We start from the raw sequence: 12,101 nt of genomic DNA, 5'->3' as shown, positions 1-12,101 counted from the left end.
CATTGCTCTGCCCATGCACGGCTTCCTTTACTCTGTCCTGGGGTTTGCAGGACAATGAGCTGGAGCTGGGACTGGCACAATGACTGTAACCGATGCCAGTGCAGGCCAGTGTCACAAGCTGCACGGTTTGACACCATGTCCTCCACACTGCATAATATAGGTGTTTAAGGTCATTTCATTTAACAGTGTCCTTAGAGATTTGAACCACATGCATATTCTGATCACACTAAACAGCTTCAGTTTTACTATCATCACTTGTCTGAGTTGAAGGACTGTAGCCTTGTCTCACATTCTATCTGTCACAGTGTTCCTGCTTGTTGACAGAGGCTGCAACAGGATTATATGCATCCTCATGGGATCATTATGTCCATCCTTTTCATGATAAAGGCCATTTGGCTAAAAGGCTTTACAGTAGTGCCACCAGCAGCACTACAGATTGATATGGTTAGTTCAGTAGATTGCCCCCCCCCCCCCCCCCTCCTCAACATGCTGAGTCAGGGTGCCCCTAGGGGACAAGCTCAAAGCCAGGGATGTGGACAGTCTCCTATAGTACAGTGAGTTTAATGGTGAAGGCCACATTCACAAAAAAGCATGTACAGCCCTAAGGGTATGAGAAGAAACAGTAATATAATGTTGTGTGCTGAGTAATAATCTAATTAGTTTAAAAGTGAAACATGTCAGAACCCTGAACTGCTACCCTATTCTGATCCCACAGTAGCTGTATCAGCTGTTAAGACACTTAATAGCACTGTCAATTATCACGATGATGCACTGAATTATATTGTTATTAGATGTAAGTGCCTCTGTTTTAATGGAAGCAATCATTGCAAATCTTTTCATCCAGATCCCTGTCTAAAGGTGATTTAGTGTAGAAATACAACCAGTCAAGTGGAATTTGGGCCAGATCTCACTTATCCATTTTATATGAGAAGTGCAGTACTCTCATCTGAAGAGGTAAAGATAGCAAATTTTAATGACTTCATTGTCACTGATCTTGCAGCTTCATCACAGCAGTTACCGAGGCTGTTACATAACACACAAAGATCTCACTCTGCCAGATAAACTTTCAGTATTCAGTTCGAGCCAGAAATTGTATTGTTTCCATGTTTATCCACGCTTCTGTTGTGCATTTAATTTTCCACATGCATGGAAAATGGAAAGCAGTGGTACATTATAAAGAAAATGTACACAGAGGTTTCAGTACATCGATAGAGCGTTTCGTTGTGTATTTGGTTGCATTCACATTAAGTCACAGATACTATCACCTATACAACATATTATTATTACTTTACTATATTATACAATGAAGCTCTGTGACAAAGAAGTGGAGATTAACGGCTAATGGGAGGACTGAAATGAAGATGGAGGTGAAACAGAGTGATGAGGTGAGGTTCAAAGAGATGAGATCTATCATTATCAAGTGGAGTAAGAGAGAATATTAGACCGGAGGGAGGTACGGTGGATATGAGGTGAGACATTCTTTATTACCTCTGAGGTCAAATGAAGCCTCACATGCAAATGAGTCAGTGAAAAGACACACACTAAACAGCACAATGCACAAATAGATGAGTTAATTAGTAGGTGTATTGTTCAGATTTGGTCGGTGTATATGTACTGAGTGCCTACAATGTACTTTTGTGCTTCCCAAGCACTTTAAAGTATTTTATAGTCCTCTACTAATCCAGCATTATGAGAGTGCATATAACTTCACTTTGCGTAAATAAGAGCATAAAGATTCAAGATACAGTTTCATAAATGAAATAAGAATTTATGGAACAAAGCAAGCAAGAAATCATTTCACAGTTTGATGGAGAAAGTGAGTGTGTGAAGGGATTAATGCCAAGTCCTGTAAGTCTGTCTGCGAGGAATGAATAAATAAGCACAAATATATTTGCTTTTTATGCAGGGTGAGTAAATCTGTTTATTTCTCTTTGTGTATGAAGGCTACAGTAAAGCATAAAACAGGAGATAGAATACTCAAGACGACTATCACTATTCATGCCCGATGACCATACTGTTAATTAACTGCGTCCGCATTTGCTTTAACGCTGAACTGAGAGGGGATGTCATATATTTACTCAAACGTCAGATTCATTTGACAAATTTATGCAATGTTTCCTCTACCTCACCAGTTAAATTGATTAGCAAGCTTTCCTGACTAATTAAAATGAATGAGGCCTGTTTATATTAGATAAACTAAACTTTCTAACTTTTCCACCTCAGTTTCCGACTAATGTGAAGAATTGTCAGAGATTTGGACTCACAACTAAACTTGTTACTGTCAGTTAATTGGTGATCCACAGGTTTGTTTAGTTTTACACAAATATCTGCAACATCAAGTACCACAGTGCAAATGCAGTGATTTGGCTCTTAATTAATCCAACTAAATTGACAGCAAAATTTGGCAAACTGTTGTCTCATGATCTAAAGTATATTTTACAGGTAATATATGACCACCATGGCTATATCCACGACTGCTGCACCTGAGCAAAATGATTTCAGGCTAAATAGTGATGAACAATTACAGAGCTCATAAAGAAGTGAAGCTAGTACTTTTTTGGCTCAGTTAGATGCGTCCTGGCCGATCGCCATTTTGTCTCACTATAGTGTCAACACAGGACATTTGATTCTCTAGTTACTACTTACTTGATTTGCTATAGCTACAATACGTTGCATATTTCCTCTTGTGCAGCTCCTGTTAAAAGTGTTACTTTTGTTTTCACTGACATGGCGTTGACAAAAGGGATCACAAGTGAGACTCTGACCTCCCCTGACTTCAGTTTTGTAATGAGTAAAATATGTGGGTTTAACTGCTATGTTTCTGTTGTGGTGTAGGGTGTGTGAGAAAACACTGTGCAGCAATACCAATTATTCCATATCTGTTTTTAAAAATAAATTTAGCAGCAACCAAAATAGCTCAAATTGTAGAACTAAGCAAGTATTTTAACATGCCATTAAGGAATAATAACCAAATATTTAACAAAAACATAATTTTATCATCATTGACAAAGTAACAGAGTGAGGAAACATATAAAGCAGTTATTCAAGGTTTGGAAAAAATGCCAAAAGTGCTGTTCCTCAATGAAAGTGCAAATATTTAGCTTAATATGAGAGTACATTATATCCAAAAATGAAACTGATATCATTCTTATTTTAGTTTTAAAAGACATTAATTCATGGTAACGGAGTGAGGTGTTTGTTCAGTGTGATGCACCATAATAATGATAAAGATTTTTTAAGGATGTTTCATTACTATAATTAATACACATCTTCTGCTGTTTTTTTTTTTTTTTTTTTTTTTTTAGAATAAGTAACATTCAAGATCATTATAGTACTTGGTTATTATGAAATACAAGATTAGACACAGGCATCTATTTGGAATATATTTATTTACACGTTGCTATTTACATTTTGAATTTATGCTGTATACATTCATTTACAACCTTTACTGTTTTTAATTTACACTGTATTCTCATATATATTTTCTTATATATCCAGTTGTAATTCAGGTACAAATTAAATAAACAGTTTTAGAAACTAGAGCTATATATCTTTCATGCTGAGTAATCAAAAATTTAGAGAACAAAGAAATTGACCCTCATGTTCACTTTCGCTTGGCCAGTTAGTCCATGTTTTACTAACAGGTCGCTGTCCATGGTGTTGAACTCTGGATACAGTCAGACAGTCTATTTGATAGGATGAGTATAATATCAGTTTACCCAGATAAAAGCTGTGCTCTTGAAGTTTAGCCTAATCTCATCTACAGTCATGGAATCTAACTAAGTACTACAGTATCAGTAATTTTGACGTTCTTGTACTTTATTAGAATATTTCCATTTTTTTTGTCCACTACACTGTGGAAGCAAATACAGTAACCTTTTTAAGTTCACTACATTTATTACAATTTACTATTTACAAAGCAAATTCATGATTAATATATAATAAAAGTCAGCTCATTAAAAAATAGATTATTTGTATTTCAGCAGTTTTGTTAATCACACCTATCTGTAATATTAAATATGGACAGAGCAGTGTATCAATAAATTGAACTCGAATCGAACTGTATTTCACCCATTAGCCATAACATTAGGTGAAGTGGTAATAGTGTTGATTACCTGGTTAGACTGGGGCGACATGGTGGTGCAGTGGATAGCACTCGTGCCTCACAGCAAGAAGGTTAGATTCCAACACCGGTCGATGGGGGTGGGACCTTTCTGTGTGGAGTTTGCATGTTCTCTCCGTGTCTGCATGGGTTCTCTCTGGTACTCCGGCTTCCTCCCATCATTCAAAGACATGTACCGATAGGTTAATGGGTTCATCTAAATTGCCCATAGGTGTGAATATGAGAGTGATTGTTTGTCTCTATATGTCAGCCCTGCTGGCGACATGTCCAGGGTGTACCTTGCCTTCGCCCTTAAGTAGGTGGGATAGGGATAGTCTCCAGTGACCCTTGTGAGGATAAAGCGGGTTCAGAAAATGAATGAATGAATACCTGGTTACAATGGTACCTGTCAGTAGCTGGGATGTATGAGACAACAAGTATAAATTTAGTCCTTCGAAGCAAAAAAATGGTCAATGTCACTGAGTAACTTTGACAAGAGCCAAATTGTGAAGGCCTAATGACTGGTTCAGAGTAGGTTTTGTCAGGTGTTACCAATCTGCTGTGGTTAGTATCCCACCAAAAGTGTGTCAAGGACTGACAACCATATCTGAATACAAGTGAGCATCTGTGAGAACACATCATTATTACCACCTGCCTGATATTGTGGAGGTTCTACTTTTACTCTTTTTGTTTTTGGCTCTTGTCAAAGCCACTCAGGTCCTTAACACTGTCTATTTTGCTGCTTCATGTTCTCTTGCTGTCTAATGTATCCCGCCCACTGACAGGTGCCATTGTTTAGTGAAATAATCAACATTATTACCACTTCACCTGTCAGTTTTTATAATGTTAAAGCTGATTAGTGTATTCTGAAATTAGCCACTCCATGCTCTTGCGTTTTAAGAATCAAATATTTGCTACTATGCTAATACTTTAGAGTTTTACTTAAAGGAATGATATTTTGCTTTTTTTATAAATGGAATTATGCATTTTAAAACACTTTCCTGTGGTCTACATAAACTGTAAATGCTATACTTGGGTCTGAATTCTTCATTAATTCAACTCCACAGGTCCATCTTCAACCCTATTTCTAAGTAATGACACCAGAAAGGTTGCTTTAAATGCACATGAGCCACTTCACGCCCCATCCCCTCCAGGTTGTTGGCTGCGCTGCTCTGTCCCGTTCAACCAACAACTGAACATTTTAGGTAATCAGCTTGAAGTTTGGACATATTTTTAATATGGACTCCAACTGCTGCTGCTCACAAACAGTTTTGGCGTACTCAGAGAAATGCTCGTCAGAAGTCTTGACCTTATATGTGCAAATGTTGTGATGTTACTAGTTATAGACATCACAAATAAAGCAGGAATTAAAACAGGTTGTAGAAATCTACTTGATTTTTGCCATAATAAATATAAAGATAGCTTTGCAGCACCTGGAGGTTTCAAATTCAAACTTTTTGTACTATTAGGGTCCAAATACACAAATAAATGTACCAAAGACTAATAAAAGTGGGTTTAGCAAAATATGACCCCTTTAATTAAGATGTTTACATGCAATTTAATATTTGTAACACTAGTATTGCTGCTTAAAAGACCTGAGTACTTCCTCCACCACGGCTAATCTGTTTCCATTACCTACTTATGTTTTACCCTGCACACCTTTTCTCCTCTGCTTGGCTTGTATAGACCAATCTAAAATATTTAACATTTACAAACCAGGCAAGTAGGTTTTTGTGTCAGAGGGACTGTACACTCACAGTTACAGCTAATACAAACCTGCAAGATGAGTAGTCGTGTATCCATGGAATAGTCTCACAGACAATTTAAATATTAATGTCTGGAGAGAATACATCCCTGAACAGTGACTGAATATGGGCCGGATAAGTGATTCATCTTCAAATCACTGGAGTCCATATTATATTTCAATACCAGAATGAATATCAGCTCTTTTGCCATGATTTTGTTTTATAGTAAGAGTTATTTATGTAGATGCACTCAGGAAACTTTCTACACGGTTTTTGAGTTAAATGAAGAACTCAGCCATGTTATTTGTCTATACTTGACTGCTCTCATTCTTAGAATTTCAGACATTGTTACTTTTTTTTGTATTTCTTTTTCACATGTTCATGAACATAAAATACAACAAACAGTGCAGCAAGGGCAGTTGAGGGTTACAGTATTCAACAAAAGATATCCATAAATAACACAATAAAAGTAAAATAAGGGCATCACATTACCATTTCAGTGCCGATATCTTTGTTTTTAAATCCAATCCATTTGTCCCATTTTCTATCAAACTCATCTTTTTTTAATCTTAAGGTATAAGCCAATTTTTCCATCACCCATATTTCCTGTACAAATCTAACCATTGTTCGTATCTAGGTGGGTCCATAGCAAGCCACTTTCTTGTTATGGCCTTCCTGCCAGCCATGAGAATTATCTTCTTTCAGTGCAATTATACGTATATTTCCCAAATATAAGGTGGAACAATTCTCAGTAACCGTATATCCTAGTACCTCATTTATCACAGTTTGCTTTGTCCCAAAATGGTTCTATTTTGGGGTAACACCAGAAGATATTTGCATGGTTTTCATTTATTTGATCATACTGCCTCCAACATGTTTATTTTAATAATTGCTTACTTTTTAAATTTGGTGTAATAAAGAAACGTGTTAAATTTTTCCATTTGAATTCTCTCAATGTATGCGAGTTTGTTGATGTCTGTAGGTTTTCACACATGAGGTACCATTCCTCTTTGAAAATCATGGCATTCAACTCTCTTTCCGACTTACATTTTATATATATTTAGTGTAGTTTTATTCTGACATTCCATTAAACTATGGTAAGACATTGTTATTTTTAATTTAGAGGATGGGTAGTCAAAGGGTTTCCATCTTTTGATAAGGTATACATTAAAGGAAACAATTAGAATAATTAAAGCAATTTGTAAGATTAAAACTCAAAAAAGAACCATGACTATTGATGCTCCTGCAGAATCAATAGAACATTACAGTACTCTGTCAGGTAGCAAACTATATGTATGATAGTGCTGGTGTTACACTGAATATATTCAACCTCCATACAAGGTCGTTTTTTACATGTTGCTAAACATGTAAGAATCAATGAATAATGTTGTTCTCACAGGTTTAACTTACACTCTGATTATCTATGCTGGTAGGGTCTTTTTTTCAGATATTGATATACAGTTACTCACCCAGTCCTCTGCAAAGGAGTCATGGAGGATCTACTGTTTCAGGAGAGGATGAGCATTAGGAGGTCGAATGTGAGAGAGTTGAAGTACAGTTTAAATGTGCCCTCTGGGTTTCACCGTTCATTCTTCTTCCGTTCATGGTGGACCAAGGGCAGACTGAACGCTCCAGTGACTCACTATGATTTTTTATATGCAAAGTGATATAATAAGACTGTGTGAGTATTACAAGCAATGACGAAAGCTTGCAATGTTGTGTTTCATCACCGCTGACAAATTAACAGTTAATTTGCCGCTGATTAGCTTAAGCTTTGGTTGTGTGTATCTCTTTGAGCCCATGGTATTGTCAGGAAACACTTTATCTTGTGGTTCAGCAGAGTGGGTTTCATAGCTGTGAGAACCAGGTCGGAGACATGTTTGTGAGGTTTTTTGGTTATTGTTTTCCTGTGGTTTTGATGAGAAAAAGAAGAAAGTAAATATAACTAGAAGCACTCTGAGAGCGCAGACCTCCGCCAAGGCTGATCAGTGGCCCCCCCCGTGGGCCCCCCCACCCCCGATCACCACCAAAATTTAATCATTTCTTCCTTATCCCATTTCCAACAAACCCTGAAAATTTCATCAAAATCTGTCCGTAACTTTTTGAGTTATGTTGCACACTAACGGACAGACAAACAAACAGACAGACAGACAAACAAACCCTGGCAAAAACATAACCTCCTTGGCGGAGGTAAAAATGTATGTGCGTTTGGTCCATGGTTCAGCTTCATGACAGACTCTACAACCTGGGGCACTGATAAAGGGGGGTAAACACAACAAATTCATGGGACCCAGAATTTGTGGGGGCCCCATAGAGCAGGGGAGGGGGCCTAGTGAAAATTTCGGATAAGTTCTGCTGTATAAGAGAGACGTAGAAGTCGGGAGGTGAACGTTGAAAGCACGTTAAATTTTGTTTCTGTTTTCACGGTATTGTCAGTGACGTTGTTTATTGACACACACCCCCCCCACCCCTCGCGGTCTGACAGAGATAGTAAAGAAGATAGTAAATTTCTGAAGGGTCCACATCGCTTATGCTTTCATGGGGCCCATAATTCCTAGCGGCGCCCCTGTCTACAACCACTGTACATGCATCCCTGCCTGTCACCACACCTCAAGCACTCACTTGACTTGCAAAATTAAATTTTAGCTAACTTTGGATGTTGTTTCAGATATTTTTATTGCAAAGCCTTATCATTGTACAGACTTGAGATCCGCTGATTGGTGCATTGCTAACTTTGGATCTTATCAGCTAGTGGTGTAATTTGCTGGTCTATGAATAAGCTTGGATGAAATAGCTGTTTGTTCAGGGATCTGAGCCACTTCCCCCATCGCTTCAAACGCAAACATAGATTCTTGTCTCTCTTCCAAGATCAAGGCTGCGATGTGTTTACGTCTGTAGATTAGCATTAGCATTAGCATGTTAACAGTAGTGATTATGTAAGCCTTGGGCATCCAGGTGCCTCATCTGGGAGACCACGAGGGGCATTATCTTGCTGAAACATCCAGTTTTGACATCACACACAGTGCACGTGCAGAAAGGAGTGTGTGGGTTTTGAGAATGGCGCAGCACTTGGAAGAGTTCAGCGATTTAAGAGTGATTCTTAATGCAATATGTCACAAATGCTCAGAGTATCCAACAACGTTTGTCCATCGTTGTAGGCTGAGGTATCACCGCTGCGACCTGATTTTGATTCGTCCTCCGGCTCTTCTGCATGTCATCCCTCTTTCTCTTTAACCCCTCCTGTCACTCTCTGCTATCTTCCATAAAAGATCAAATGCCCCAAAAACATGCATCTCTTCAACATAATATACTGGCATCTTTGCTGTACCATCAAACTGTGTGTTTGTTTTTATTTATATATTTTCTGTTGTTTTTTCTTCTCACACTCTTGATAATTTTAGTTATGTTTTGAATCGTTCAGACTAAAAATAATACCTTTAAAGTAAACCTTTAGGATAATAAGGTGACAGTCAGATGAGCCATGTTTGGATGTCTTGTGACAACAGCATCTTCGCAGCTTGAAAACTGCCTGTGACCTCGTTTTGGGAGAGTCCTGATGGCAGCTGAAATTAGGATTCATTACAGCCTGGGAGACCATCGGTTGTAACAGAAACTGACAAGCACGTGATTGATGTTGGTTTCAAAAGCTCTCGGGCCACATGAAACAGGATGAAAACTCAAAAACATGTTCACATTGCTCACATTGTGAAAATGTGAATGATACCGTTTAAAGATTATCCATCATATTGTCTTTGAATGGCTCGCGTCGGCCTCCCACACAGCTGAGTGTGGCAATGTCTGTGAATGACCAGTGGCAGTAGATCAATTGGATTACCTGCCAACATGTGTAACTGTGAGCAACTGCAGATTTCATTGTTTTTTTGTTTTGTTTTTGCATTTTTTTTGATAAATACACACACAGTACCTAGCATTAGCAAATTCCACACACACATTAGAAGCAGTGAGCTGTCTTTGAAGGCACTCAAGGACCAACTCCAGATCATCATCATCACTGTGGTCAGGGTCACTGACAGGAGAATTAACCTGTATGTACCTGTTTTTAATAGGTTTTGCAAATGATTTAGCAACATGGCTCAGTTGTTTGCTGACCAGATATAGATTTTTATCCTTAATCTATGTGTGCCTCCTTTTTCTGTCTTCGCAAGGAACTGTTATTAATAGATATCATGTAAATATTGGTTAATACAAGTATTATATGTGCGTTAATTAGCTTTGTAATAGTGAGTTGACAGCAGTAAAGAGACAAGTATGAAATGTATATAAATGTATAACAGCAGTATAAGTGCTCAAAATGTGTCTTAGAATAGAACAGAATTTGATTTAAATACAGACAATACAGTTTAACATAGATTCAGTACAAAGAATACAACTGATATACTGTACAGAGAGTTTATCACGATTGCTAATTTTCAGCTCTTGTCCCTAGTTGGGCTTTTGCATGAACAATATTATGACTACAATACAATTTAAATGATCAACACATTAATACTACACCATGCGACACAGTAAAATACATACGCAATCATCACAACAAGCCCTTCAATGACAAACATACTAAAACTATATTAGACAGTACATCAAAATACATACAACTGAACTTCATATCATCTACTATAATAACATACACGTGAATAGCATATATCTCTGCTGAAATCTCATTCCATCATGTCAGCTAGTGATGCAAAGTCAGAAATGCCCATTTCTTCTAAACTGCCCCTTTTCAGATCCATTTATTTAATTGAATTTCTCTGCAGAATTTATTTAGTGATACTCCATAAATGTCATTGCCTGTACTTTATCTAATGCTACAATAAATCAATCATTAAGGAACATGACATGCTTTTTTCATGAAGTATATAAACAATATTTAGCTTTTATTCTATAGACCCTATCGAAAGAGAAATTCAGGTTCTCAGGAAAATCGCTGCTTATCAATTAATCGATCGATAAGGTCAGCCAACTAGTGATTAATGGATTAATTGATAATTTGCATCCCTAGTTTCTTCATAAACTTCTGAAAGCAGCAGAGGACCAAAACTAAGGGGAAAAAAGAGGATATACAAAATTTTAAAGGAAGAGTGTTTTTTTTTTTTTAGAATATTTATTAGCAAATTTGACATTCGATTCAATTTCACCATTTCTTACTTAGTCTGTATTTGCTAAAGCTGAAACATTCAGTCTATTACAAAATATGAATTTGTGATGAAAGCTGCACTTGTACAAGGTTTGTGATGTCTGCAGAACCCCAGCTGTATTCAGTCAGACTTTATTTCATTTGTTTTGGTTCATCTCTTCACTACCTTTCTGCTGCAGGACAGTTTAGTTTGCAAGGTCATATACTTGTGTTATACTCAATCTCTGCCTTCAGTGATCCAAAAAAGGACTTTATTTTGTGTCTTCCATCACTCCAAAGTATGTCCTTGTAAGGTAATCTTACCTGTCTGTTTCGCATCTCTCTCTCTCATCTCCCCCTGATCTGATCCCAGTCTTAGCATCTCTGATAATGACACTGTTGCTTTAGAGGAGCCTTCAAGGACAAATCCAAAATGTATTCCGGCCTGTAAGAAGAACAGTTACCGTCCTGCAAGATGGGAACTCTGTGACATTGGATTACTGTCCGACATTGATGTCTCCAGTTTCAATCAGTCCCATTGCACATTGTTATTCACTCACACTTTATCAGGCACATGAATACACAGTGTAGCCTGAGCCCCTGAGTGTTACAGTTTACAAGGTTAAGCCTGACAGCATAGACTGCTAAATGACTCTAGAGCACAGGTGTCAAACATGCGGCCCGGGGGCCAAAACCGGCCCGCCGAAGGTTCCAATCTGGCCCCTGGGATGAATTTGCAAAGTGCAAGTTAGGGCATCAAACTCAATATCATAATAACCTATAAATAATGACAACACCAATTTTTTTGTCTTTGATTTAGTACAAAAAACATTAAATTATGAAAATATTTACATTAACAAACTATCCTTTAACAATAACATGTGAATAACCTGAACAAAATGAAGAAATTAAGAAAATTCGGTGCAATTTTAACAATTTTCTGCTTGTTACTAAATGTTTTTGTGCATATGTATAAATGATAAGTCGAGGCATAATATTGATAAAATTGTACTTATATTTCTTAAATTCTGTTTTTTTTCAGGTTATTCACATCCTTTTTGTTTGGATTGTTTGTAAATGTAAATATTGGCATAATTGAACGCTATTTTTTGCACTAAAA

At 37.3% G+C, this 12,101-nt stretch overlaps 1 protein-coding gene across 3 annotated transcripts in view; it reads left to right on the top strand.

Annotated features, from left to right (window-relative positions):
• mctp1a (multiple C2 domains, transmembrane 1a) overlaps positions 1 to 12,101 on the top strand; it is a 172,434-nt gene that overhangs the window by 1,072 nt on the left and 159,261 nt on the right. The window lies entirely within an intron of this gene.

Source organism: Sphaeramia orbicularis, chromosome 9 (genome assembly GCF_902148855.1).
Source record: "Sphaeramia orbicularis chromosome 9, fSphaOr1.1, whole genome shotgun sequence".
NCBI classification, from domain to species: Eukaryota; Metazoa; Chordata; class Actinopteri; order Kurtiformes; family Apogonidae; genus Sphaeramia; species Sphaeramia orbicularis.
The sequence above is the reverse complement of the archived record's forward strand: the minus strand, read 5'-3'. Positions and strand labels throughout refer to the sequence as shown.